General features: G+C 38.7%; 1 protein-coding gene across 1 annotated transcript in view; it reads right to left on the bottom strand.

Annotated features, from left to right (window-relative positions):
• Positions 1-27,415, bottom strand: part of LOC135083170 (ADAMTS-like protein 3) — a 428,341-nt gene that overhangs the window by 176,258 nt on the left and 224,668 nt on the right. Inside the window, exon 3 of the mRNA XM_063977905.1 lies at positions 1,170-1,196. The gene's annotated coding sequence lies outside the window, so the exon portion shown is untranslated. The remainder of the gene's footprint in view (positions 1-1,169; positions 1,197-27,415) is intronic.

Raw genomic sequence — 27,415 nt, 5'->3', positions numbered from 1 at the left:
AAGCGCAATCTATGTCACCTAAATAATACAAAATTACATCGTACTTACACCCAGTATCAAATTACAGGTACGTACCAAGGACGGGGTCTCAGTGACGCAATTAAAAATGCAGCGCGGCCTAATGAGGCTGAGCTTGTAAATTATTCACCGAGCCCGCCCCTGCCTGGAGTATCACACCTGATAAATATTGAGGGGCGGGACAGCTAAGGGTTGGATTTACGTAACATGCTAATTCTGATCAGAGTAAGAGTGAACATTGTAGTCTGATGTTGGATTTTATCAGTCGCTTTTACTAATAGTTCTTTGCATCATGTGAGATGGACAATACTAGCCATAATAGCTATTGCTCGCGGTTTTGAAATTTGAAATATTTTGGTCAGTCATAAAATGAAGAACAAGACGTTAGGTACGTTTTCAAAAACTTTTCTCCTGGTTCTAGAACTATTTTTTTTATACTAAATTTAATTTTTTGAGCGTGAAGAAAGATTCGAGAGGGTCAGACTGTATGACTCGATATCCGAGGAACGCGGGGTCAATACCTACCGCCACTCGATTATTGTGGTGAATCCACTCGTAACATAAGCATTTTAGCTTACCACAAGGGGTTAACGGCCGCCAATGGTGCCTTACAAACTTTTCAAAGTAAAATCTTGAACTGCAAACTTAATCAAAGTAACTAAAATAGGCCTTCTACTGCCTAGGCTGGAACTGCTGAAAGTCCAGACCAGTTATGTCAATATTGTCCGACCTACAAAGCTCCAAATAACTGCCGCAAACTGAAATAAAGCCTTCGGCGAGCTTTCGATTTTCTCCTCACCTCAGTCGAAATTTAAACGGAAAATGACTCGTCTATTTTTAAAATTTTCGTTTGAAAAACTACGCCAGAGTTTCGGAATAACAAACGAACTAGGATTTAACGGGATTCTCGAACACTATAAGTAAGTATCTATTGTTTAATTAAAACTTTCATGGTAACGAACACTTAGGTTATTGTAGGTACTGACTGATTTAAGCGCTTTACCTTTAAATATGATTGGCTTTCTACTACGAAACGGCCTTTTATAAAGTCCTTTGAGTAATTACTTGTAGACATAAATTGAATGCTTAATTATTCCTTATACTAAGTAGTAAGTACTTCTTAAAAGATACTTTGTTATAAAGTTACTTACATTCTCATCAGTCTCCGAACACCCAAACTGAAACAAAAACAAACCATTAAAACAATTTGAAGTTGTGTCGATATTTTATTAAGCATTCGTTTCAGACAAATGACGTCCACTGCTGGACAAAGGCCTTCCCCAAGGATTTCCATAGCGACCGGTGATGCGCTGCCCATATTCAGGTACTTCACGCGACCTTCACTAGTTCGTCAGTCCACCTAGTGGGGGGCCCGCTAACACTACGTCTTCCTGTCCGAGAACTTTTCTGCCCAAGCGGCCATCAGCTCTACAAGTTATGTGTGTGTATTATGTGTGTGTTTATTAAGTACTAGCGGCCACCCGCGACTTCGTACGCGTGGATCCCGTTATACCCCCTTAGGAGTTGAATGTTGCAAAATCCCGTTTTAGTGAGCACCTACGTTCTAAAAAGAACCCCCATGCAACATTTGAAACTCCTAGCACTTGTAGTTTCTGAGATTTTGTGATAAGTGAGTGAGTCAGTCACCTTTCGCTTTTACAGATATAGATTATCACGCAAGAAAGTAGGTACACTACTTTTCATTTATTAATTCATTCTTCAACGTCAGTTTTAGAATACCTACGTTTTAATCTGACAAATCTATCCCCAAAGACAAAATAAAGTCCACGCCTACCAAATCGCATAGGCAGAGGCTAGCAAAAAGATAAATAGAAGGATTGATTAAAGGGCAACTATTAGACCCTAGTTTATATTCAGTCCGGCCCTGTTCTTAGGGTCCACCACAAAGACTGGACCTTTTCATTTCAATTAAACAAAGCCTCCATTAAGATGCCCAGGCCCTTAATTGGGTCGCCCTAATTATGATTCAATTGAAGGTGTCAACCGATTTGATATTTCCTTGCAGAAAAAATTGGATTTCCGCGAAATTAATTTTAAATCGCCCCCAAATTAATAGAGAGTGGACCCTCGTGCTTATCATAATTTACACCGTAGCGTAATAAAAACAATAAAACGGTTTTGTTCCCCAGAACTTATCACTGTATCCCTACTATACTGTACTGTACTACGAGTATCCCGGAAAAGGGTATTTTCTCTCTCCTGTAGCTTTATACTATTTGTAATTAAATAGACGATTTTTTCTTATACTATACCAGCAGAGCAACATCAGCTCCGTTATAAAATAACCACAAAACTTGCACAAACATCATAAAGAAAATCCATACCGTTCGGCGCGGTGTGAATGAGGCCTCTTTAATTTGTAATTCGTTGTTCGTTTGAGGTCGGGTCTGGAGGACCCACATTACACCAAACGCCCCTCCGGCCACACGACGCGAAATAATTACCCCGCTAGTGATGCTAATTGATCGATTTATCGATAATCGAGAGACGCGTTAGGACTGTCGTTAGGTAATTGATAACGTGGTAATTGGTTTCGAGTAGTGTAAGCGAATCGATGCGTTTACCTTTCGAAGACTGGACATTTGCTGGAATCAGGTAGAGTTTGGCGATAAAGAGCTATAGCAGGAATATCTTTTGGATAAATTCGACTCAAAATAAACGATACCTAGGTTTAAAACAAGCTGAACATAGCTTTTATGAATAGAAAGATAGATTTTAATCTGACACGTTCCATTTCAAACTAACTTAGAATAGAGCCGCCAGTCTGCTTGTGACCACGGCTGCAGAATAGTAGCAGAGTAAATACAAATGAGTAGGTCATCTTCATAGAAACGCATCGGTCTTTGTGGAAATCCTTGGGGGGAGGCCTTTGTCCAGCAGTGGACGTCTTTTGGCTGAAACGAACGAACGATTGATGTAGTTTTTTCATTCAATATAGTCTGCGCTTGGCATCAATCACACTTAATTTTAAGAGGTGATGAGATATAAGATGCATGCATTTTTATTATTAACTAGCTGACCCGGCGAACTTCGTACCGCCTTAGCGTAGAGATTTTCTTAATATTTTTTTCCGTAAGAACCATCCTTGGACTTCCACAAACATTTAAAAAAAAGAATTATCGAAATCGGTTCAGCCGTTCACACGTGATGCCGTGACAACGCGAAACGGGTTTCATTTTTATATATATAGAATACAAAGTCTATAGACTTGGTATATCGAGCCGGAGAATTTATAAAAACTCCGGCTCGATATTTTAAAATCGTATGTCACATCACTAGTGAGGCCCAGTCTTCGTTTTACGACATTAATTTTTGGGGACGATTGTAGTTGGCCAGTTATTACGAGGGTAGGTATAAAGTATAAAGTGGAAGGCTAATGGTCAGCAGAAGGCTGTAAGTTATCGCTACCTTTAATTTATGCAAATAGTGCTATTATATCAAAAAAGCTGTGAGCAATAGAAGGTCAAATTGAAAATGTAAGATTTTATTTACCTACTAGATCATTGGTTCCCAAAGTGGGGGGAATTCGTACAAATTATCCTAGATACATCCCCTCCCAACCTACGGCATTAAGCCCAACCCTCGATTACGTATTCTTCTCCAATCAGCCACCGTATGGTCCATTTTGCGAGACGTATTTTCAATCAAATCACAGAATTTCAATCTGCCCAATATTCTTCTGATTAATTTCGTAGCAGGTTCGATGACAGTTTAACTTTCCCCCGGGACAAACTTGGCCTTCACTGGTTAGATTTTTGGCCGTCAAGCTGTAGATCCTGGCTACACAGGAGTTGTAGCGGTGGGAACAAGAGCTGAGAAGATGTTTCCAGTTATTCGTATACCGGTTACAGTCCAAAAACTAAGCTAATTTAGTTCAGCTTGCGATTTAAGCTACACCAACTGTATTCACAAACATTACTATGAGGTCTCACAGTGCGCGTGGACGTACAGGATCACACACGAACCAATCACATAGCTCTATTCAACGTTGTGCGATCGATTTCCTGCTTCACTTAAGCAAGCATAGTTTGTGAATACGGGTCATTGGCCTCGTCCAAATCTGCTCTAAAAACAGCATGCCTTATTAATACTCCAGGTGAGAATTTAATAAACCTAATAACGTTAGTACAGTCTTATCCAAAAAGTCAGTCTGATTCGATCTAATTAAAACCTTAAAAGCACTTATGAATCCCTAACGAAGCTGTCTCGGAGCGGAAATTTTACGCTGCCACAATAGAAACTGGTCGGATAAGGCTTGCTACTATTTTTAAATAATAGCTATCAAGGCATCATAGGTGGACCGACGACATCGTACAGGTAGCAGGAAAGTGCTGGACGCAGGCCGCTACCAATCGGGTAACAAGGAAAGCATTGGGGGAGGCCTATGTTCAGCAGTGGACGTCCTATGGCTGAGATGATGATGATGATAATGAAATGGAGGATTTGGGCTGCACTCCCCACGCCTAAAAGGCCTGATGTTCACATGTTTATGCCTTGATCGCCTTATCTACGAGAAGAGTAGATGCAACCCTATGCATTAAGCAGTTTTCTGCCAGTACCACTGGGTTACTCAGCGTCAAATAGTTTAGCTATTAGATAGCTATTCCTCCTCCGGGGATTCTTAGCACCCCCCGCCCCGTCGTCACCCCAACCGCTACCGTAATCAGGAACAATTGGGCTACCGGAGACTGGGGGCCTGGTTTTAGCTCTGCCGTTCATCAGGAGGGGGGGGGGGGGGAGTTGCCAATACTCGCCACGCTTGGCAGGCGGATTGGCGAGCGCAGTTTTTTTTATAAGGTTTCTGCTAACCGTGCGATGTGGAAGTCATTGGGGGAGGCCTATGTTCAGAAGTGGACGTCTTATGCCTGAAATGATGATGATGACCAAAAGTGGCCAAACAGTTGATAACACAACCTTATTCCAATTTTATCGTAACAAAGACATGTTGCGAGCTTATTGGCTACTTAGGATATTTGGTCAAATAAACAAGTTCTAGTAATGAGGTTCTACTTCTTTCACCTGTATTAGGTACAGAAAGTCTACGTGTTTCAGGTAGAGCAGCATTATCTTGGATTAAAATAAATTTATTATCATCCCCTGTATAAATGGATTTGGGTTATTCAATTCTTCGTGCTTCGATCATATTTGTTCAATAGATTTTGTTTCACGGCTTTTAGATTTGTATGTATTGTTTACAATGAAAAATGCGTTTTAGATTTTTCGATTCCAATTCATGTAAACAGATGGTGGTGAATTTTATATCAGCATAATGGATCGTTTCATCCTCGTAGACGCGCCCCACCAATTTTTGGTCGAGGGAAGCGCCGGGTGCGGGGAGTTTGATCTGAGCAATCCGAGCGTCATTATTGTACTGTGCGTGTGCATTCATGGATAAATCAGCGTGTGCCGATAACACTCAAACATTAGCGGAAGAATGGCGGGGCGCATCTTCGTGGATGAAACGATCTATATCCCTTTTCGCCGAAGAACTATTTCAATTTACAATTATTGTAGTCTTCTCAGAACCTTCCATACCTTTGAGTATCTGAATGATTGACAGACAACGTCTATCTTAATAAAGTCTTACAGGCATATCTCAAGATCTGATAACTGGAGGAAATGTGTCTTAGGGCCGTATTCCACTAAAGCTGAGACGAGAAATGCGTAGCGAAAAACGTTGACAGACAGCTCGCAAAAAGCGATACGGTGTTGATCCCTTTCCGAGTTGATAAGTCTGCTATCTTCTTCTTGGCGTGTCGACAACAAACCTACACAGCGTCAGCAAAACTCCGACACAAGAGTGGCGTTGTCAGTAGCCTTCATTAAATCTTCCTGCGTTCAGTTGTTTGGGCATGCAGGGCACGACATTGTGCTTCGTCGACTGGGGAACAAAACCACACTTGCACTCCAAGTTTGAGCCATCCAAGAATCCCCACCTGAACAGATTGTCCTTACTACGACCGACCTGCGTCCAAAGTCTATTTAAAGATTTCCATGTAGGCCAGGGGAACTCAATAAGTCTGCTATGAGCTTAATACAACACACATGTTTATATCCGAACACACAAAATAACAATTGTTGGTACACAGACAAATTAATTAGACCAGCACAATACGCTTTAGGGCATTGTTCTGATCGCCGTGTTCTGTCCTGGCCGTGAGTTATAACCTATTATGGCCGTGTAAGGCTGCTGGGAATAGCTCTAGGCACAACCTGTATTTAGATGTCATGGATAAACAGGTCTGAGGTCTCAATTTTAGACTTATACGAAACGATACGCCTCAAAACCAGATTTGAACACGACATTGGGTCTGTCGACCCAGTAAGGTAACTCTTTTGTAACAATTATTATTTTATTTGTTTGATGATTAGTTTATAAGCTGTCATAGGCATCTGGAAAAAAAAGCTTTAGGAAACACGGCCCGGTTTCAACCAAAGTGGAGCGGAGCAAATAAGTGTGTTGAATACCCGATCAGATTTCTTTATTTCCACTTCTCGTCTCCGCTCTAGCTCCGCATAGCTCCGCAAATTCTATAGCAAAATTGACGGCCCGACACATCTCCACCTTGATGGAAACCTGGCCTTACCACAATACTGTAGGTAGACAAACTAATTATTTTTCGTTTCTCAATTTGAGCCTAGGATAATACAAATCCAAAGTGCATTTCCACTTTTGACTCAGTCATCAACTTTAAGAACAAACAATTCAAGCTGTGAAGAAGTCACAGTCTACAAATCGATCAACCGATCGCACTAGCAACACTGGCACTAAAATCTCCCCAAAGACGAGCGACTAAACGGTTTTGATTTCCCCATTCGATGCCATACGAGGGATCCCAATCATCGGTACACTTGCTGCAATATCGGGATATTGAATCAACGAGCAACCGAGCACCCGAGCACTTCGCTTTGTGAGCGAGCGTTGTTTAAGCGGTGTAACCCGAGTGCCGATTTCAGCTCTCTTCAGTCTGGAATGTGTGCAAATGCTAGTTCAATTTTGCCCGGGGCAAACTTGGCCCTCACTGGTTTGGGCGGTCAAGCTGTAGATCCTGGCTACACAGGAGTTGCGAGGAACGAGGTGGGAATATGCCCGTATCAAAACTTAATGAAATGTCTTCTAAATCTGACAATGTCAATAATTTTTACTAATATCTCTGTAGCTGTGCCTTAAATAAATAAATAAATAAATAAATATGAGGGTTCTGCACAGTTCAGAGTAAACTTAATGCTTAGGTATTCATTATCACTTTTATGGTCACTAGCATTAGAATAGCTCTTTATCTCCAGGATTGCTTCCATGTTACCTTTTTATTTACGAGCCTCAGATATTTCGGCACTATTGCAAGTGCCATGATCAGGAGTAAGTAACTCTGAAAATCTGGCGGGTGAGATATTATTGGCAGACATAATACGTCTACCCTCTTTTTGTAGTCTTTTATCGTAAAAGAAACTATTGTAATGCTCAATTAAATTATGCCAATATAATGATAAGTAATAGCTGATATTTTTACAATAAACGCAAACTTAACTAAACAAAGAAAAAATAAAAAATAAAACTTATTGCTTACTCAAAAATAAAGACGTGTCGACTACAAACATTGCTACGCTAAATAGTCACCATCTTGTTTTTGGTATCTGATATTGATTCAACATTTTCTATTTTAGTGGTAAAAGTATTAGTGTTGTGGCTTGACAGACCTTTAATTATCGATAGTCGATATTTACCACCGTCTAGCCCAGTAAAATCGATTTACTAATTTTAATTACCTGGGCTGTTACTACTTTGATGTGAAACATAATCACTGACAGAAAAGCTATTCATTAAGGCTACTGGCAGACAGAATAAACATAAATGATATTATTTACACATGGTAAGTATTGAAATACATTCGTGGAATGATTTTAATTTTATATACGCCTTTACTTACTGCCTACACGTATTTATTTAAAAGGAACGTTATTACATACTGTTAGGCACCATTTTTTTCTAAATTTTAGGGTTTGAGGCATTTATAGTTACTACGAGTATATTTCTCAATTTTTGGTTGGAGTATTTTCATGCGAAAGTGTGTCCCCTCTTCTTCATGACGATCGGTCAAAAGAGAGATGCAGGTTATGGCGCGAGAGAGCTGATCTCCCCTGCCCTTTTGTCCCTATCCTCGTAGCGCCCACGGATTTTTTGGATCCTCTTTAACTACGACCCGACCGTCCTTCTTATAGGACTTATAGTTATAGTCCTATCAGCCCAAGATTTTGAGTTGAAATTCGTATGTGTTAGAGTTACCGGTTTGAAGTGAAACTTTCAGGGTATAATTATGATTATATTATTAGCATGTGTTTTTAAATTCAATTATTTGTCTACCTTTTGTTCTTTACAAAGGCCATCGGGCCACAAATTCTAGATTAAAAGGAAGTATTAAGTGATGTAAAATTAAATAATAAAAAAAATTAGTAGTGTAAAGAGTATTAAATTAATAATAATAATAAATATAATAAATATTTTTGAACAATTTCACACATAACGCTATCTAGCCCCATAGTAAGCAATTAATATGCTTGTGTTATGGGTGCTCGCTAAACGGATATACTACATTATATACGTTTTAAATACATACATATTATACTAGTAACACCCAGACCCAGCACAGAAATTAAAATTCATCATTTCAATTTCTGCCCGGCTGGGAATCGAATCCGGGCATAGTAGTCCCTTTTAGAACTACTACACCAAACGGCCGACAAATAATTAATTAATTAAATTAATTATTAGTGAAAGATAAGTTGCATTTTTATATTAGTAATATTCCATAAACCAATATAACACAAAGCCACAAACTAAAAATATTATGATATTTTTAGTACTAGCTTCGACCCAACCGCCTTCACAAAGTACATATTATTTCAAACCAAGATTTCGCAGAATTTCTGCCCTAAAAATGCAAAGTAATTATGTATCTCTATTTAAGTAATACCTATTCGTTAGCAACTTTTTGCATAAAAACATACTCGACAACCACGGATTATCATAAAAAAATGCGATTTACTAACTACGTGTTAGTGAGCCGTCCATACCGCCGGCCATTTTTCAAAAAATCCCATCTGTCAATTGTGACAGCCAATGGTAGCATACCGGAAACTGTTCCCTAATATTTCGTTCAGAAATCGAATTAAATTATTTCTTTAAGCCGCGAAATTTCAAAAATCTAGACAAAGTTTAATAATATGGCCTTCTGAAAGGCGCATGGGCGGTAATTGAAAGTTAGTTGAAAAAAGTTCTGGGCTGTAGTCGCCATGTTTATTTTGGGTTATCAAAAGGCGCGTGGGCGCTACGAGGCTATGTCTGAGAGTTCTCCACCTGGACATGAGCTCCCCTGGCTTACCTGCAATACAATCTGTTCAGGTGGGGATTCTTGGATGGCTCAAACTCGAGTGCAGGTGCGGTTTTGTTCCCCAGTCGATGAAGCACATGATGTCGTGCCCTGAGTGCCCGAGCAACTGCACGTAGGAGGATTTAATGAATGCTGTTGACAACGCCACTCTTGTAGCGGAGCTTTTTGGTTGACACTGTGTAGGTTTGTTGTCGACACGATAAGAAGAAGAATGCGAAAGTAACTCCTTTTTTTAAAGAGGACCTAATTAAAGAATTATGAAATATAAGCTAAATGTATGTCAGATTCCCTGTGTTTGACCAAAATTAACACGAGCTACCTAAACCGCAGGCAGAAAATAATCCCTACAGTATAATCATTAGTTCCAAAACCGCCCTTAATCACGTACATACCTAGTACCTATATCTATATACCTATTACCTATACCTGACCAAGATCAATCCAGAAACTTCGTGACATTAATAAAGACCAGCTGTTTCGACCCTAATTATCAAAAGGAATAAATGAATTAATTCCGTAATTACGGAAAGCCGAAGGCGTTTGGGGAACGTATTACCGAAGATATTACATGTAATATTGATGGAGGGCAATTAAGTTACGGAATTGTGTATCCAATCAGGGTATGTACAAGCTCGTGTGATTGAGTAATTGGGTATAGAGAGAGAGTACCTAGAGTTAACTTAGTTCAGAGCAAAATACTTTATTAGTCTATATCTACTCGTATAAAATTTTCTGTGACTGAAATTTTGAATGGGGGTTCCTTTTAGAACGTAGGTGCTCACGGGATTTTTCAAAATTCAACCCCTAAGAGGGTAAAACGGGATTCACACGAGTAAACTAAAAAGTAGAAGAATAACTACTTTGTTTATTTAATTAGGCCAATTAATATGACCATGATTGATATTCTCGGAGTCGAACAAAGAAAGAATCGTTTAAATCGAATCAGAATCGTAATCAGTGTACATACACACATACATGGATATACATAATTACGGTTAAAGTAAGGTGGTGCAAATCAGCGTATACAAGAGTATCATTTCAAGATTTAGGGCTAAATAATTATGTATCATCATCATCTCAGCCATAGGACGTCCACTGCTGAACATAGGCCTTTTTTTTCTTTTTTTTTTTTCGACTGGAAAATGCATGAAACTGCATACTCACCAGCCCGGGGGAGCCAATGAGTTATGTGGGGCTCTCCTCGCCTGAAGGGCAAGGCCTACCCATTAAAAACCAGTCGGGTCCCTCTAGTAGCGCTTAGTGGGGCAGCATACGAGTCCCCCAATGCTTTCCATGTTGCCCGGTTGGTAGCGGCCTGCGTCCAGCGCCTTCCTGCTACCTTTATGATGTCATTCATCCACCTCGTGGGTGGTGAACGTTTTCCAGTACGCAGCCTCCACTCCAGAACCTTGCTGCTCCATCGGCCATCAGTTCTGCGTACTATGTGCCCTGCCCATTGCCACTTCAGCTTGCTAATCCGTCGGGCTATGTCAGATAATATTTTCAGATCAGTGTTAAATAATTATGCTGGTAACATATTTGTTGCAGCTTGATTCAATTCCAAAACCAAATAAATCTATAGAGGAACCACCAGGCCAATCAGCTGCCAAGCTAATCTACTCGTACTGAGAGAAAACGTTTACGTATTTGCGACAAATCAAAATCCCAAGGAAAAAGCAAACAAAACAAGCCCCGCATTAATAACCCAAGCTTTCCTTACAATTAGACCCGTTAATTAAGACCTGCGATTTCATTAAATGGATTCGTAAACAATTATTTTTGTTTAGCACCTTTATACGAAGCAAATTAATTCGGGCAAAAAGGGTGCGCGAAAATAAAATGTTTAGCTTCCCTGTTTCTTTTCTTTCCTACACAACACAGTTAAAAATGAATCTTAACCTTTAACCTTAAGGTTGGTATTTCTTTGTATGTTATAACTCATTTACGTCATTGTACTCGCGCGACCGCTATAAACAAAGCCTTAACCAGAGCAGGAATACAATGAGGATTTTACCTAATTTTCATGAGCATAGAGTCTAATTTCGTTATACGTTTAGCGTTAATAGGAACACAGTCAGATGTAGTCAACGCGCGGTAAGAATACTAATTGTAACGTAGATTTCCTGAGATTATTTTGTTAGAATGTTTTAGTAGTTTCAGCGGAGTTGTGGGAAAAATATCGCTGCGGGGGAAATCTTATTTATTTTCATTATAATAAAACTAGAATATGAACGGAGTATTTACCTAGTTGTGGATATCGTTCGTTCGTTCGTTTCAGCCAAATGACGTCCACTGCTGGACAAAGGCCTCCCCCAAGGTTTTCTACAATGAACGGTCCTGCGCTGCCCGCATCCAGGCTCTTCCCGCGACCTTTACCAGATCGTCGGTCCACCTAGTAGGAGGCCTGCCCACGCTACGTCTTCCAGCCCGTGGTCGCCACTCGAGAACTTTCCTGCCCCAACGGCCATCGTCTCTACGAGCTATGTGCCCCGCCCACTGCCACTTGATTTTAGCAATTCTGCGAGCTATGTCGGTTACTTATGGATAGGTATGTGCCGGTCTAATCAAGGAACTACCAGACGTTTGAGCAGCTCATAAAGTATGACGTTTAGGTCTTAACTGATGGAGTCTTCTTCAGGAACGATAGCTGTCAATATGACAGTTCGTGTATAATGTCACTGTACATTCACTGATTCACGCATACATTAAATGCCTAATCATAAAATTTGTTTATTCATTTATTTTTATTACCATTAAATTGATGAAAGTACTTTTTCAAACTTTTCCCAGTATATTGTAAAAGATTAACCCTGCCACTGCTTCGGGATAAATATGTAGGAAAGAACTAAACCGAATAGTGCGAGAAACTCAGCCACTATTAAATTGTCAGCCTTTTTTTTTTCAAAAATGTTCTGGTGTTAGCTACGCAGTTCCAATTCCACACATTTTTTTATCAGATATGAGTCCTAAAGAAGCGCAACCTACTAATTTGTGTAAAGTTTATCCCATCAAAAACAATACTTGTCAAAAAAACCAAGTCTCGCAACTCAGTTGTTCTACGGTAAAAAGTTGTGAGATCCATGTAATACCAAGTCCAGGCCAGGAAATCTTTAACGTTTTACATAAATATATTGACTTGGCCATCGCACTAAATAATTTAATTTACACGTGTTTTCATGCGATGGCCAAGTCAATATATTTATGTAAAACGTTAAAGATTTCCTGGCCTGGACTTGGTATTACATGGATCTCACAACTTTTTACCGTAGAACAACTGAGTTGCGAGACTTGGTTTTTTTGACAAGTATTGTTTTTGATGGGATCTCATTTCTTTTTGTATTTTGTAGACAGCAGTTATGTATCTAGAAAACTGGACCGAAATTGAAAAATTTTACTCGACTTGGCGGTTGCACTACCGTGCCCCCAAATATCATTTCTTTTTGTATTTTGTAGACAGCAGTTATGTATCTAGAAAACTGGACCGAAATTGAAAAATTTTACTCGACTTGGCGGTTGCACTACCGTGCCCCCAAATATTTTAGTTTTTCCTTGATTCATACACCAAACACTACTTATATTCCAAATTTGAAGCTTCTAGGTCTGCTAGAAGTGCCTTAGAGTTTTGATGATCGGTGAGTCAGTGAGTCAGTGAGTCAGTCAGTGAGTGACAAAATTAAGTAACTTTGACCCGTTATAATTCTTAAACTACTGGTTCAAATTGAATGAAATTTTAAATATACCGTGTCTTTACAATGCCTGCATAGCTAATGAAAATTCAGCCTTCTAGTTTTATCCACAACGAAGTTACAGGCGGTCGAAAATGGCCTGAATTGCTTCGAGAAAAGGATGGTACGGCCGTGCCGCTTTTTTGCTCGACTTGGTGGGGGCACTGCCGTGCCCCCAGATTATATTCATAATACTCAACTGTATGTTTTCCTAATAAAGTAAAAAAATAAACCAATAATAACATTAATTTTTATTGTATTGTACGTATTCACAACACAGCTTTCAATCCCCAAACAAGGTATTTAACGAAACGAATTTTTCAAACAGTTTCAATGGATACAAATTACTGGAAGCACTTTGATCCGGAGACGCCCGGCAAATAAGCAACACGATTTACCTTGCAAATTAATTAAGCGAACAGCTCATTACAACAGCCTAACTTGATAAGCCTGTCTCTTACCACTAAAGGCTGATTTACATGTGTTAAGTAGATAAAGTACTTGGCTTGTCACTTGACACGTTTTGACAAGCAGTTTCATAGTAAACAAGAGCTTGACGTTTGGAATTAAGTTAAAATTTAGTTACGAGGCAATATTTTGATCACTTAAAATTGAGTTAAAATTTAGTTACCTACTTAACTAATTAACACGTGTAAACCAGCGATAAGGCCACCTCTCGTTCCCACAGCTGCAACTCCTGTGTAGTCAGGATCAGCAGTAGCAGGATCCGCCAATAAAAGTCAACCAGCGAAGGTTAAGTTGGTCCCGGAGGAAAGTTAAATTGTCATTGGAAGTGAATAAGCATCTTCAAAGTAAGGTCGCGTCAGTATAGTTCACATCACTATAAATCGCATTTGCACTTTCGGGTCAAATTGCTATGGAGCTTTATGGCATTTCAGCGTCATAGCACAGAAAAATATAAAACACTAAAAAAAAATTTTGGTACTGCTTACACAAATGAGTGACTTGCGAACTGAGTGTCAAGGTCAACCTTCCTGTTAATTCCACACGCATGTCTGTACTGGCTGTTTTACATTTCCTATGGCATTGCTGGATAGATCAAGGGCCGTGTAGCGAATAGCAATTAACGAAGAAATATTAAGATCAACTTACGGAAGCGAGAAATCCTAAAATTGAATGAAGGTGGAAGTGCTTCTTACAATTTTCATTAAATTCAATTACAGAGAAAGGGAATTTTTAATTAAAATACCTACATTCAGTTTGAAAATACAAACAGTAATTGTCAAAAAATAAAAAAAGAAATAAAAAAATGTGTGCGACATTGTTATAGTTAACTCAAAACTTGCAATGATCAAGTTAATGTGCATCAATACATTACATGACGGCCGATGGTGCAGCAAGGGTCTGGAGTGGAGCCCGCGTACCGGAAAACGCAGCGTGAGACGTCCACCCACAAGGAGGACCGACGACATCGTAAAGGTAGCAGGAAGGCGCTGGACGCATGCCGCTACCAACCGGGCAACATTGAAAACATTGGGGGAGGCCTGTGTTCAGCAGTGAACGTCCTATGGCTGAAATGATGATGATGATGATGACGATGAATACATCGCATAAAGGTAACAATGTCATAAATAAAATCGAGTAAATTCAACATAAACTGGCGGACTTGTCGTCAAAAGCACTTCAGCAACAACTTCAAGAAATATCTTAAAGAATGAACATCAAAAGTTAAGATTTAAAACCAGACAATGAAGGATGATAATGCGATTGTTCTGGCAACAAGGAGCTAATTTTACTAAGTAAATGAATCAAAATCAACGTCTTTGTAGTCCCAGAATGCATTTCCGACGCCGTCACAAATAGTGTTGTGGAACACTTGAAGTGTTTTATTAATGGGAATTAATCTTAAGTCCTTAGTCTTATAATAATGGGACTAGAGGTTGGTATGAAGACTCAATTATTTTTAAAGGCTCGAGTCTCTGTCTCGCTTAAATGTTTGAGTTAAAAAAAAATTAAGCACTCTTAATATAAAGGCTAAGGGCTGATTTTTCAATCGTCAGATAACCTTTAACCGAAGAATAAGTTTGACACATTGACATGCAGTTTCAATATGGGAATATGTCAAAATGACAAGTTTATTCTTCAGGTAAAAGTTGTCAGTTTTCAGTCTGACGATTGAAAAATCAGCCCTCCAAGGACTAAAAAGGATTATAGGACTCAGTCAGTTAAGTTATGCAAAATGCCTGCGTCGAGCGTTCCTGCTACCTTTATGATGTCGTCGTCCACCTTGTGGCTGGACGTCTCACGCTGCGTTCTCCGGTACGCGGCCTCCACTCCAGAACCTTGCTGCCCCATCGGCCGTCAGCTCTCTATGTTATGTGAGTAATTTAAAAGGCTTAATAAAATACTGAAGAGTTGAAATCTTTAACAGCACTAGTAACAAATAAATTATTTTTAAACAACACCGCGGTCTCAACTGGAGATAAAGCGTGATTAATTACTGGAGAATAATTAGCGGAGTCAGTTAGGTATTCTGCATTGTTTGTTCGCGGTAATTTGTTACTGTTTGTTCTTAAAAGTAATAATTAATGTACTTAAATTAGTCGAAGAAGAATCACCTTATCTTCAAATACGCAAAAATCAGATCATTTACGGCCGAATACTGAAACACTACTCAAATCTGTCACTCAGCTGACGGGCTCCTAAATTTAAGTATCCTTCAATTTTAAATGGTATTCTCAAACGCTACTCAACGGATTTGAAGCCGTGATCAGCTAACGGCCGAATACTGAAACGCCATTTAAATATTTGACGGCTTCTCAAATTGTTAAGCAGCTCCTAAACTTACATTTCGCATACTCAAAACAATATCTGAGTAGTTCTCAATTTTTAAGCACCTCTCAAATTAAGTTGCACTCAAACGCCACTCAAATGAATTTTCGCATACTGAAACGCCATTCAACGCTAAGCATTACTCAAACAACTGTCAAATCGTCTTGAGCAGCCGTTAAATTTGAGAGTGCTTGCGCGGTATCTTAAATCCTATTCTTATACCTAAATCGACCTAAATAGTGGTAAATAATGTCTGTGTCATCGTTATCATTTCTTTCGAGCCTCGAGGAGATACCTAGATCTAATCGCAGGAACGCAATAAAGCTGAACGCTATTGAAAAATATTAATGACATGCAATTCCGAGCGAGGTTCCGCGTCTCAAAAGAAACGGTGTTGTTTCTGGATTCATAATTTGGAAGCTCTTTGAAACCCCTCACCAAACGCCATACAACCAGTGGACCAAATACTTATTATAACCCTACGGTTCTACGCAACGGGAAGTTATGAACGTGTACTAGGTGATAATCTTCCACATCGAACAGCCAACTGTGCATCGTATAGTGACCAGCGTGCCGCGCGAGCAAATTCGCCCAGTCTGGACGCACTATTACATAAACATGCCTATTTCTGAGGAATATGGGGACATCGCAAATGGATTTAAGCTATAGCAGCATTTCCAAGAGTTGTTGATTTGTCAATTTGATGCTCTGTCAACAATGATAAATGTCAATTGTGGTTACGTTTCGGTCCACGATCGCCACTTAATAGATTTCAACAATAAAAAGTATCACCTTTAAAATTATCTTTTTAATTAAATAAAAATGCAAGCATTATTTTTTTATATAATAAAACGAGATTTAGATATAATAGAAACTAAAAATAAACGGTTCTATGTTAAGTTGATTGAGTATATTTCCATAAAAGACAATACATAACCAAACGATGCTGCGTGTAATGGATAAAAAACGTAAAGTCATCATTTGTGTAAATGAAAACATACTTTTTTTGGTAAATGTTGCCATTATGTAAACATTTGAGAGCTGCTTAGCTGATCACGGCTTCAAATCCGTTGAGTGGCGTTTGAGAATACCATTTAAAATTGAAGGATACTTAAATTTAGGAGCCCGTCAGCTGAGTGAAAGATTTGAGTAGTGTTTCAGTATTCGGCCGTAAGCAGCTCTCAAATGTTTACATAATGGCAACATTTACCAAAAAAAGTATGTTTTCATTTACACAAATGATAACTTTACGTCTTTTATCCATTACACGCAGCATCGTTTGGTTATGTATTGTCTTTTATGGAAATATACTCAATCAACTTAACATAGAACAGTTTATTTTTAGTTTCTATTATATACAAATCTCGTTTTATCATATAAAAATAATAATGCTTGCATTTTTATTTAATTAAAAAAATAATTTTAAATATGATACTTTTTATTGTTGAAATCTATTATGTGGCGATCGTGGACCGAAACGTAACCACAATTGACATTTATCATCGTTGACTGACAGAGCATCAAATTGACAAATCAACAACTCTTGGAAATGCTGCTATGCGATATCCCCTAATCCTCAGAAATAGGCATGTTTATGTAAAGCGATTTCATAGCAGCTATTTTGGTTGTTACTTCGTGCACTATACGATGCACAGTTGGCTGTTAGATGTGGAAGATATCACCTAGTACACGTTCATAACTTCCCGTTGCGTAGAACAGTAGGGTTATAATAAGTATTTGGTCCATTGGTTGTATGGCATTTGGTGAGGGGTTTCAAAGAGCTTCCAAATTATGAATCCAGAAACAACACCGTTTCTTTAGAGACGCGGAACCTCGCTCGGAATTGCTTGTCATTATAATAATATTTTTCAATAGCGTTCAGCCTTATTGCGTTCCTGCGATTAGATCTAGGTATTTCCTCGAGGCTCGAAAGAAATGATAACGATGACACACATTATTTACCACTATTTAGGTCGTTTTAGGTATAACAATAGGATTTAAGATACCGCGCAAGCACTCTCAAATTTAACAGCTGCTTAAGACGATTTGACAATTGTTTGAGTAGTGCTTAGCGTTGAATGGCGTTTCAGTATGCGAAAATTCATTTAAGTGGCGTTTGAGTGCAACTTAATTTGAGAGGTGCTTAAAAATTGAGAACTGCTCAGATATTGTTTTGAGTATGCGAAATGTAAGTTTAGGAGCTGCTTAACTATTTGAGAAGCCGTCAAATATTTAAATGGCGTTTCAGTATTCGGCCGTTAGTCTCTTACTTAATCTTTGTAGAGTTTATCCTTCATCATTTACTGCAGCAGGTTATTTTGTCTCCACTGTTAGATGACTACCATCTCTAATTTCGTTCATTTTTTCGTTTCAGCCAAATGCCGTCCACTGCTGGACAAAGGCCTCACCCAAGGATTTTCATAACGACCAGTCATGCGCTGCCCGCATCCAGGCTCTTCCCGCGACCTTCACCGGATCATCGGTCCTCCTAGTCGGAGGCCTGCCCACACTATGTCTTCCAGCCCGTGGTCGCCACTCGAGAACTTTCCTGCCCCAACGGCCATCATCTCTACGAGCTATGTGCCCCGCCCACAACCACTTGATTATAGCCATGGCAAACATGCATGTTTTCCAGAATGACCGGCGACCTAGCATCCAGCGCCTTCTTTTATGAGGTCGTCTGTCCATCTTGTAAGACGTCCCACCACAGCGTACGGCTTATTCTACAAATTATATTCTTGAACTAAATAACTAGTTTATAATACATTTTTGTAAGTAATTAAAACAACTTCATCCACTAATTATACCTTAATCACTTAAAAACGACACAACTAAGCAAAACGTAATAACTTAAAATAACAACATATTCTGGCCATTTTAAAGCAGAAACAAGTTGAGACATTTCCCAGCGAAGTGGCAGTCTGGAACCAAAATAAATATTTGCATCACAAATATTTACGGGACTCCCCGAATGCATAGGGAGGGAACAGGAACGTCGCTGGGAACGGCAATTTCTAAATGAGGGAATTTTATCTGGAACCAAATATCAAAACTGAAAACTATATACCTGATAGCAATGGTTTCAGCAGGAATGACCTGAAGTTGCAAGTGTTGAATTGTTCTTGATAGTAATAAATTAAATGTTAACTCAATTAATATGAACATTAGGTATGCGTCAAATAAGTATGTGCTTATGGTTTTTTTTTTTGCAATTTTTATAGCTGCGTCTCATAAATTTTTTGATTGACTCGATTGAGACGATGACATTATTGTAACTGACATCATACAATCATGTTTTGAGTATCTTAACAAGTCATTATTAAATCAAGCTTTAATTGATCGATTGTTTTTCCCAAGTGTTTGTCAATGACATTCAAACATTTCCTGTGCTTCTTTTTGTATACTACATTACACTTTGTATACCTAGAGCCAAGAGCTTCCCCGTTTTGTTAAAAATAATAATATAATGGAACCTGCTCCCAAAACAGAATTATTCAATAAAGCGATACTTATGCCCGTTTTCACCATCAATTACTAATTTTTAAGTGACCCCTTTGTTAACACATAACAGAAATTTTGTTTTCATAGGGGTCACTAAAAATTAGGGATTGAAGGTAAAAACGGACGTAAGTTACAATGAGATCCTATTTTTATTTTTTTGTAAATTGAAATTATTCGGCTGATTCATTGTAGCTGTGACAGTAATAGTCGTTTCAATTCCGCATCCGCCATAGCCAGAGCTAGTGAAAATCTAAAATATTTACATCCCTGTCCAAGTTTGAGATGTGAAAAGATGCAAAACCTGAATTATGCATACATTTTTGCCGTCGAGTTCCTGGAGTATCTTCGAACGGACGTATTTCATGCTTAACTCTTTTTATAAGTTTAAAAAGAATCGTCTATGAGAATTTTACTACTATTTTTAACCGACTTCAAAAAGGCGTTTTTATGTAGGTATGTATGCTTACAGATTACTCCGCACAATTTTTTTTCACAGTTAGTTTTATTATTTTCTTAAAGTTATTAGGGCTGAAAAAGGAGGCGTCGGTCAACTATGTGGACCGACTATCTGGTAAAGGTCGCGGGAAGAGCCTGGATTTTCATTGTGAAAAACCTTGGGGGAGACCTTTGTCCAGCAGTGGACGTCATTTGGCTGAAACGACGAAAAAGGAGAATAAATTTTGATTTACATCTTCCTCACTGTGGACCGATTTTCAAATTTATTTTTTTGTTCGATAGGGTACACTTCTGAGGTGGTCCAACTGTCACCAAGTCAGAATCTGATCTTACGTCTAACTCAGTCAATGCCTGAGGTACGGGAGTGGCAAAAGAGGGTTTTTTGAGACGTCAAACATACTCGAAATGTCAATGTCACTCCTACCGTGCCATTCCCATACCTCACGACACTGACTGAATTGACCGCTAACCTATAGACACGTAAAGCTGTGTGCTTACCATGAGTTTACGTTAGATGTGCTCGCTAGTGACTGCGTAAAAAATTGACATTAAAATAATTGTATGACAAGCGCCCCTAGCGGCTACTTGCAAGAACTAAAATCTTCATATTTTGTGTAAATTTTTTTGATGCACTCGCTTGCAAGCACAACTAACTTAAACTCATGGTAAGCACACTGTTCGCTGTGGCGTTCTTACGCCCGTATTCACAAACGATGCTTGCTTAAGTGAAGCAGCAAATCGAACGCACAGCGTTGAATAGAGCTCTGTGATTGGTTCATATGTCATCCTGTACGTTCACGTGCACTGTGAGACCTCATAGTAATGTTTGTGAAAACGAGCGATTTAGCGAGCACACCTAACGTAAGGTCATGGCGAGCACACTATTCGCTGTAGCGTTCTTACGCCCGTATTCACAAACGATGCTTGCTTAATTGAAGCAGCAATCGAACGCAGCGTTGAATAGAGCTCTTTGATTGGCTCGTATGCACCCTGTGCGTCCACGCGTACCTACTATAAGACCTTATAGTTATGTTTGTGAATACGGGCGTTAATCTTCTCAAAACTTCTATAGCTTTCCATACAAAACTATATTGTTTTCTTACCATAGCCAACGCATCTTAGCCGTGTAATCATGTAAATGCTCGGACTGTTTATCGTACAAAATGACACTCGCTCCTAAGAAATAAGATAAGTTTTACGCAGCCAATAAAGAGTAACGATTGCAATCTATTATCATGGCCGCCTTCGCGTAGTTCTGTTTATTTTCCTTTTATATTTTCATTTGCAAAGTGGCTGTTATGATAACAGTTTGAGTAATTTGCTTGGACAAGAAATGACATGAATTACATAACCTACAGTTGAATGAATAGACTTATTTTTACTATATGAAGGGACAACCTTCCTGTCACATTCTATACATCATGGTGAACAACTTTCATCCTAGAGAACTTTTAGAAATATGCATTTTTTATTATTCTATACAAATTCAATCAGTTGTTTGACAACTTTGTATGGGAAGACGAGTTATTTTTATTTTTATTCCGAGGAAGAAATTGTCCTTGTATGTACCGTTTTATTATTACAAGGTATTATTTTAACTCTTACCCTTATTATTCCCATGGAAATCTTGTGAACTGCTAAGGTTCCCTAGCATAGTTTCGAAGAAAACAATGATCGTAAAGAGATCTACAGAACAACTGATAGGTGGTGTAAAAGGGTTGTTAAAAGACCACGTCTCAGCAAACGTAGCGTAGAAGGCTCTACTGATTGATGTACCGATGAAATCAAGACGATTCTATTTCATTTGTGCATGTTAACATTATTTTGACGTCGCCTAGTTTTTTTTTATCCACAACAAGGAAGCTTTTGGACTGTATCTCACCTGATGGTAAGTGATGATCAGGCTGAAGGTGGAAGCGAGCTTCACCCGGAATCCTGGAATCGAAATTTCTCTCTCTCTCTCTCCCTCGCTTTTATTCTCACCAGACCTTAGGCCTAAAGCCTGGTTTCCACCAAAGCAGAGAAGAGAGGAGATGTGAGTTTGAAATAATCAGATTTTCCAACCCAAGCTGAGCAAAGAGGTGCTTTTTTAAGTAGCACAAATCAAAAACAATGAAATTTAATTGGTTATTCAAACACATCTCCTCTCCTTCCACTTTAATGGAAAACGGACCTTACTACCCTCAGTTTTCTATCGCAATAAATCCAACGTCAAACGCAGCTGCGTCGGTGCTAAATTAATTTCCTTGCATTCTAATCAATGTCCGAAAGTTCGTTCTTACATTTGGACGGAAAAACCTGTCAAGAAGTTAATGAGATGCTAAAAATGTTAACAAAAATATTGTAAGAATGTTATTTCAGGAAATCGTTATTTTTTGTTTTAAATATATTTTTTAAATGTTTTGCCTATTTTATCTATGTTACAAAAATTCAAAATATTTCTTTAATTCATAAAGGACAATGGGCAAAATGGTACCCGGCTCCAATAGATATGTGTCTAGTATCGTTTGAAAGGTCTTACCAAGATGAACAACTTTTACTATGGCCACCAGCCTCAGATCTGGTTGCGTTCGAAGATAAAGATACTTTTTGTATAACCTAAGTATCATACAATATGGAAGGCAGATGCGCTCGGGGCAGGGCACCGACGAGATGGTCGGACGCGGTGAGGAAGACGATGGGCGGGAGTTTGCATCGTGCGGTCCACACAGCATATGACCGCAGTCTGTGGAGGAACACTATCTGTGGTCGCGATCCTCATCAGTGAGGGACCGAGGAAGAAGAAGAAGTATCATACGTGTCCATCGTATGGTCTTAGGTTATGCGAGGCAGGAAGGGTTTACTGCTCCAGCATCCTTCCTTAACTCTATAATTATTGATGGGGATAATTGTGAAATAAATATTTTTATTTAAAGAAGTACTACCCCCTTATTAATAAAAAGTTACACCTAGGAAGAACCTTGGATTAAAATGACATTTCCATACCAAATGACAATTTAAGCCAGAGTTCAACTAGGGTGTAACTTAATTTTATTAATAAAGGGGTTAGAGTTTTATTACTTCTTAAGGGTTTTATTATAAGTTGCTAAAGCGAATAAACCCACAAGACCCAATAAGTCCACCCAGAAGATGGACCGACGACCTCATAAAGGTAGCGGGAAGGCGCTGGATGCAGGCCGCCACCAACCGGCCATTGTGGAAATCATTGGGGGAGGCCTATGTTCAACTGGACGTCCTATGGCTAAAATGATCATGATGATGATGATGAAAGCGAATAAAGGGCTAATAGCTTGGGTAGTTCATCGTAGGTATAATCCTTTCCTTTTCAATGCTTCTTTTAGTTATATTAATAGATTGTAGTCATAATACATACTCGTATACATGGATGATTGTGTTATACTTTCATTATAATACTTAGTGGAATTACTGCTTTCAAAACGTGAATTAGAACTGGCCCCATAGCAGACATTTTCCTACATCTAAAGGCCTTTTAAAATATATATTGGTTATGGCTATTGGAGCGGGTACCACTTTCCATACATTTGTGCCCATCATCCTTTATTAGTTCTGTTTTCACGCCTAAACGGGTAAGTAATCCTATTCCATAAATTATGACTTCAAGGTAGGACCTAGGAAAAAGATAATATTATCGTTTTCTGTTTGTAAAAAAGACCTGAAACACGACTGAAAGTTTGTGGAACCCACCATCAAGTACCTAGATAAAATCATACTTATGCTTTTGGTACTAAATATAAATCACTTTGGTCTAGACCTTTTTAGACTCAGAAAGCAAGCAAAACCCCAAACAGCCATTAAAATGATATACCAAGCGTTTTCATCCCCTCTCAACCCTTCAACCATGGGTCTTATACTTTAGTGGGTGCTACAGTTTTACTGTTACTTTTATTGCAATGAGATTCTGGGTAGTAGCGCTGCTAATTGATGGCCTGCGTAGGGTTAATGAGGTGTGGCCCTCTGGAGGGTAGTGGGAGACCAACGACAAAAGAAATAAGCAAACGCATAAAGGATTTGGCACACTGGATGCGGTATACGGTCAGGTCGAAGTGAACGCAGCCCGCATTATGTATTAATAACATTTTCAAAAAACGTTTGGTTACTGCTTAGGCAAAAAAATGACTTATTGTACATTAAGGCTGAGTTGCACCACCAAACTTTGACCGTAACTTTAACCACAGAATAATAATAAGTACAGAAGTTTTACTTCGCGAAGGTATTTAAAAAAATGTATGCTTCAATGTCATTAACAATATGGTGTAATTTAGCCTGTCTCAAGGGTCAAGCACCATTTTGTTGACAAACGTCAGTGATCGGCACTGCGCCGAAGCTATATGGCTGACTTCGGTAAAATGATGTGACGTGAGGTGCCAAACTGCGGAAAATGGCGGAGGAAATACATGATTTAGCATGAATTATTATCATGAATAATATTAACTACTTCTTTACCTCTCAGTGTCTTGAGGCAACTTAAAAAAGTACATTCTGTGTTTTTATTACATATTATTTAGGCAGTTCAATTCTGCACAGTATTTAGTACACCATTTTCTTTATTTTCTTCCATCATACACAAGAATACGCGTGCGTGAGTCAATGTTCGCTCGTATTTGAGGCGTGGTGAGGCCTTGTCGAATAGTATCCTGTAGGTGGGGTCATCGTTCGTGTTTTGTTTTCGATGTAAACTCGCGGAGATGAACAGGCCTGCTTTAACGATAACCGGTGATTTTTGTATGGAGTTTGACAGATTTTTGACGTTTGTTACAGACAAAGTAAGATGGTGCAACCCAGTCTAAGTGTTGACCTATAGTAACCAAAGCAGGTATAGCTCACTACAAAAGTTTGTTTTTACACAACATTTTGTTCCTCGCAACCAAAGATGGTAATTATTCTACTGACGACAATATGCTCTAAAAAAAAGCAAACTGCTCTGAAAAAAAAACTGCATATTGGAGGTTACTACCTCCAGCCACCTTTTTTCACAGCATTTTGTATTGATGCGATCTGACAGTGCGGGTTACAAGTAATAAACGCAAATTGAGTGCAAGCTGCTTTTAATTGACCTGACCGCAGACCGCATCCAGTGTGACAAATGCCTTAATGTTAGATACATTTGGATGTCGACGTAAGTAAATACAGCTATTTTATTTAAGGACGTCCTTGAGATCGTATTGGTGAAATACTGCGGTACTATTTTCTGTAGAGTACCAGAAAATCGAGAAAGTACAGCTTACAGAAATAACTACCGCATTTTTGCACTGTATTTAAAAATGCTTTTTATAGTTTTCTTTTATAGTAGGTACAGCATTAGACAAGTCACTACTTTGATAGTAAGAGAAAAGAGGTATAATATGATGTCAAGTTATTTAGTAAAAAGTCCTCACTATCCAGGCTTGAATTTATAATCAAGTTTTGTGTGTCGTTACACTGCGTACTTTAGGTTAGAGTCGTATTTGTAGCTAATAAAAATGTAGTACCTACATTTATTGCGTTGTGACATTACATCACATACCACAAATAATGCAATTACACACAAAGTCACAAAAATTGTTCAAAGCATTATCAAAATAAACAACCAACTCCCCGGTCCATCAAAACAAACGGAATCCCCCCAATAAACTTAAATAGACCCATCAATAAAAATGCCATTCTACTAATAACATTTTGACACCGAGGCGAAACGGTCCCGCCCAAAGCCGGGGAAGTACCGTCCCAAAAAAAATCATATTAAAAAAATAACCAAAGTACAAATCTCTAGCAATCTTGGTACAGGACAGTTTACGAGGCTCCTGCTATCCCTTTATATCCCCACCCTGATTGCCTCGCCCTTCGGGTACAGTCTGCAAAACGAACACGAATTTATGTGGTTTTTTCCAGAACCTTCCCGTTATAAATGAAAATGAATTACAGGTTTACATTCTACTGGTGGAACTACGGTCAGATAATGTTGTTTCGGGCCATATTTTATTTAGATTTAGGGAGGTTTAGTTGTGAGATCAACCGGTTTCGTTCTAGAAAAGCTTAGTCAATAAAGGTATTTGTTTTATTTGGAAGCATTTACAGGATTTCGATCATGATAGATTCTAAACATTTAAAATACGTAAAAAAAGGTTGCCTGGGTAAAAATCGCTTGAATAATAAGTCCGTCAGGTAACTTATCAAAAAATACCTGCTCTATCAAATTAATGAAAATTAACAGAGAAAACGCGCGACAAAGCTCTAAAGTAAAGACTCGTGACGTCACTTCACCCGTTGCAAAAATTGTAGCACTGCATGACATCACGCGGAACGTCATCGCGCCATGACTTTGTAAATACTTTTATTGATGGACAAATACAAACATCATGCCGTGAGTACATAATGTAACTCATTCAAAAACGTCGCGTTAAGACCCGTGTCTTTCTATTTAAGTTGAAATGGAACGCGAAAGCTTAAAATATTAAAAACTAGCTTTCCGCCCGCGGCATCGCCCGCGTGGAATTTTGTCTTTCACAGAAAAACTTTATCACGCGCGTTCCTGTTTCAAAAACCGGGATAAAAACTATCATATGTCCTTTTCCGGGAATCAAACTATCTCTATGCCAAATTTCATCGAAATCGGTTCAGTGGTTTTGGCGTGAAAGAGAGACAAACAATATTATAAATGCGAAAGTAACTGTAGTAGTGTAATCTGTCTAATATTAGTATAGATATTAGTATAGATATACGTGTCCAAGATTTGACGATTAAAATGAAATCATCACATTTGCTGACCGTACCCATATAATCTCGGTGAAGTGTGCCCTCGCTCCCCGAGCATTTTCGCCAATAATGCGCTCGTGTGAACCCGCGCGTCGCGCTAGTGTTGCCATTCAAATGGAAAAATTGTATCTTTGTACGAACAGCATTTAATTTTCTTTATGAATAAACTGTGATATTGATTTCGACAACACCAAATAATGAAGTCCCAAGAGGAGTTATCAGCTGAAACCGATCTTGGGTAAGCATCTGATCTCTGAGATAAAGAAATAGAGTATTATAATATTCATAGAGTATTAAATTATGTAGGTAGTTCATTATTCAAGACTGGAGAAGAAAACTTGAAACAGCCAATACTAAATAACTACTTTTTAATAAAAAAAAAAATTCGTACTTAAAATACTTACAACAGCAATATTTAATTCAACAAAGCAAAGATTTAGCATCGGCGATCGGCGATTTCGCGACTGTATCGATGCAGCATTGCGATACCGCAACTTCATAGCAATAGTGACTGAGTTTCTTGCGCTGCTTCTTCTCAGCACTAGCCCATTTATTGTCCCGAAGCAGTGGTAGGGTTAATACAGGACGTGTAAAAGTGCTTTTTAAAAGCCTATATGCAAAAATAAATGAGTTTTATTAGTTTTCATGCATTCGGACGCGGTATCCTAACCGCGTGTTTTAGCGACTAATTTCGCTGCATCGAGCTTCAAAAAAGCGACTATTTGATCGCCGAAGCTAAAAGTAGCGTGTGTACTATGA

The sequence above is a fragment of the Ostrinia nubilalis genome, chromosome 23 (assembly GCF_963855985.1).
Source record: "Ostrinia nubilalis chromosome 23, ilOstNubi1.1, whole genome shotgun sequence".
NCBI lineage: Eukaryota > Metazoa > Arthropoda > Insecta > Lepidoptera > Crambidae > Ostrinia > Ostrinia nubilalis.
Note: the sequence above shows the minus strand (reverse complement) of the source record. Positions and strands in the feature narration are given on the sequence as shown.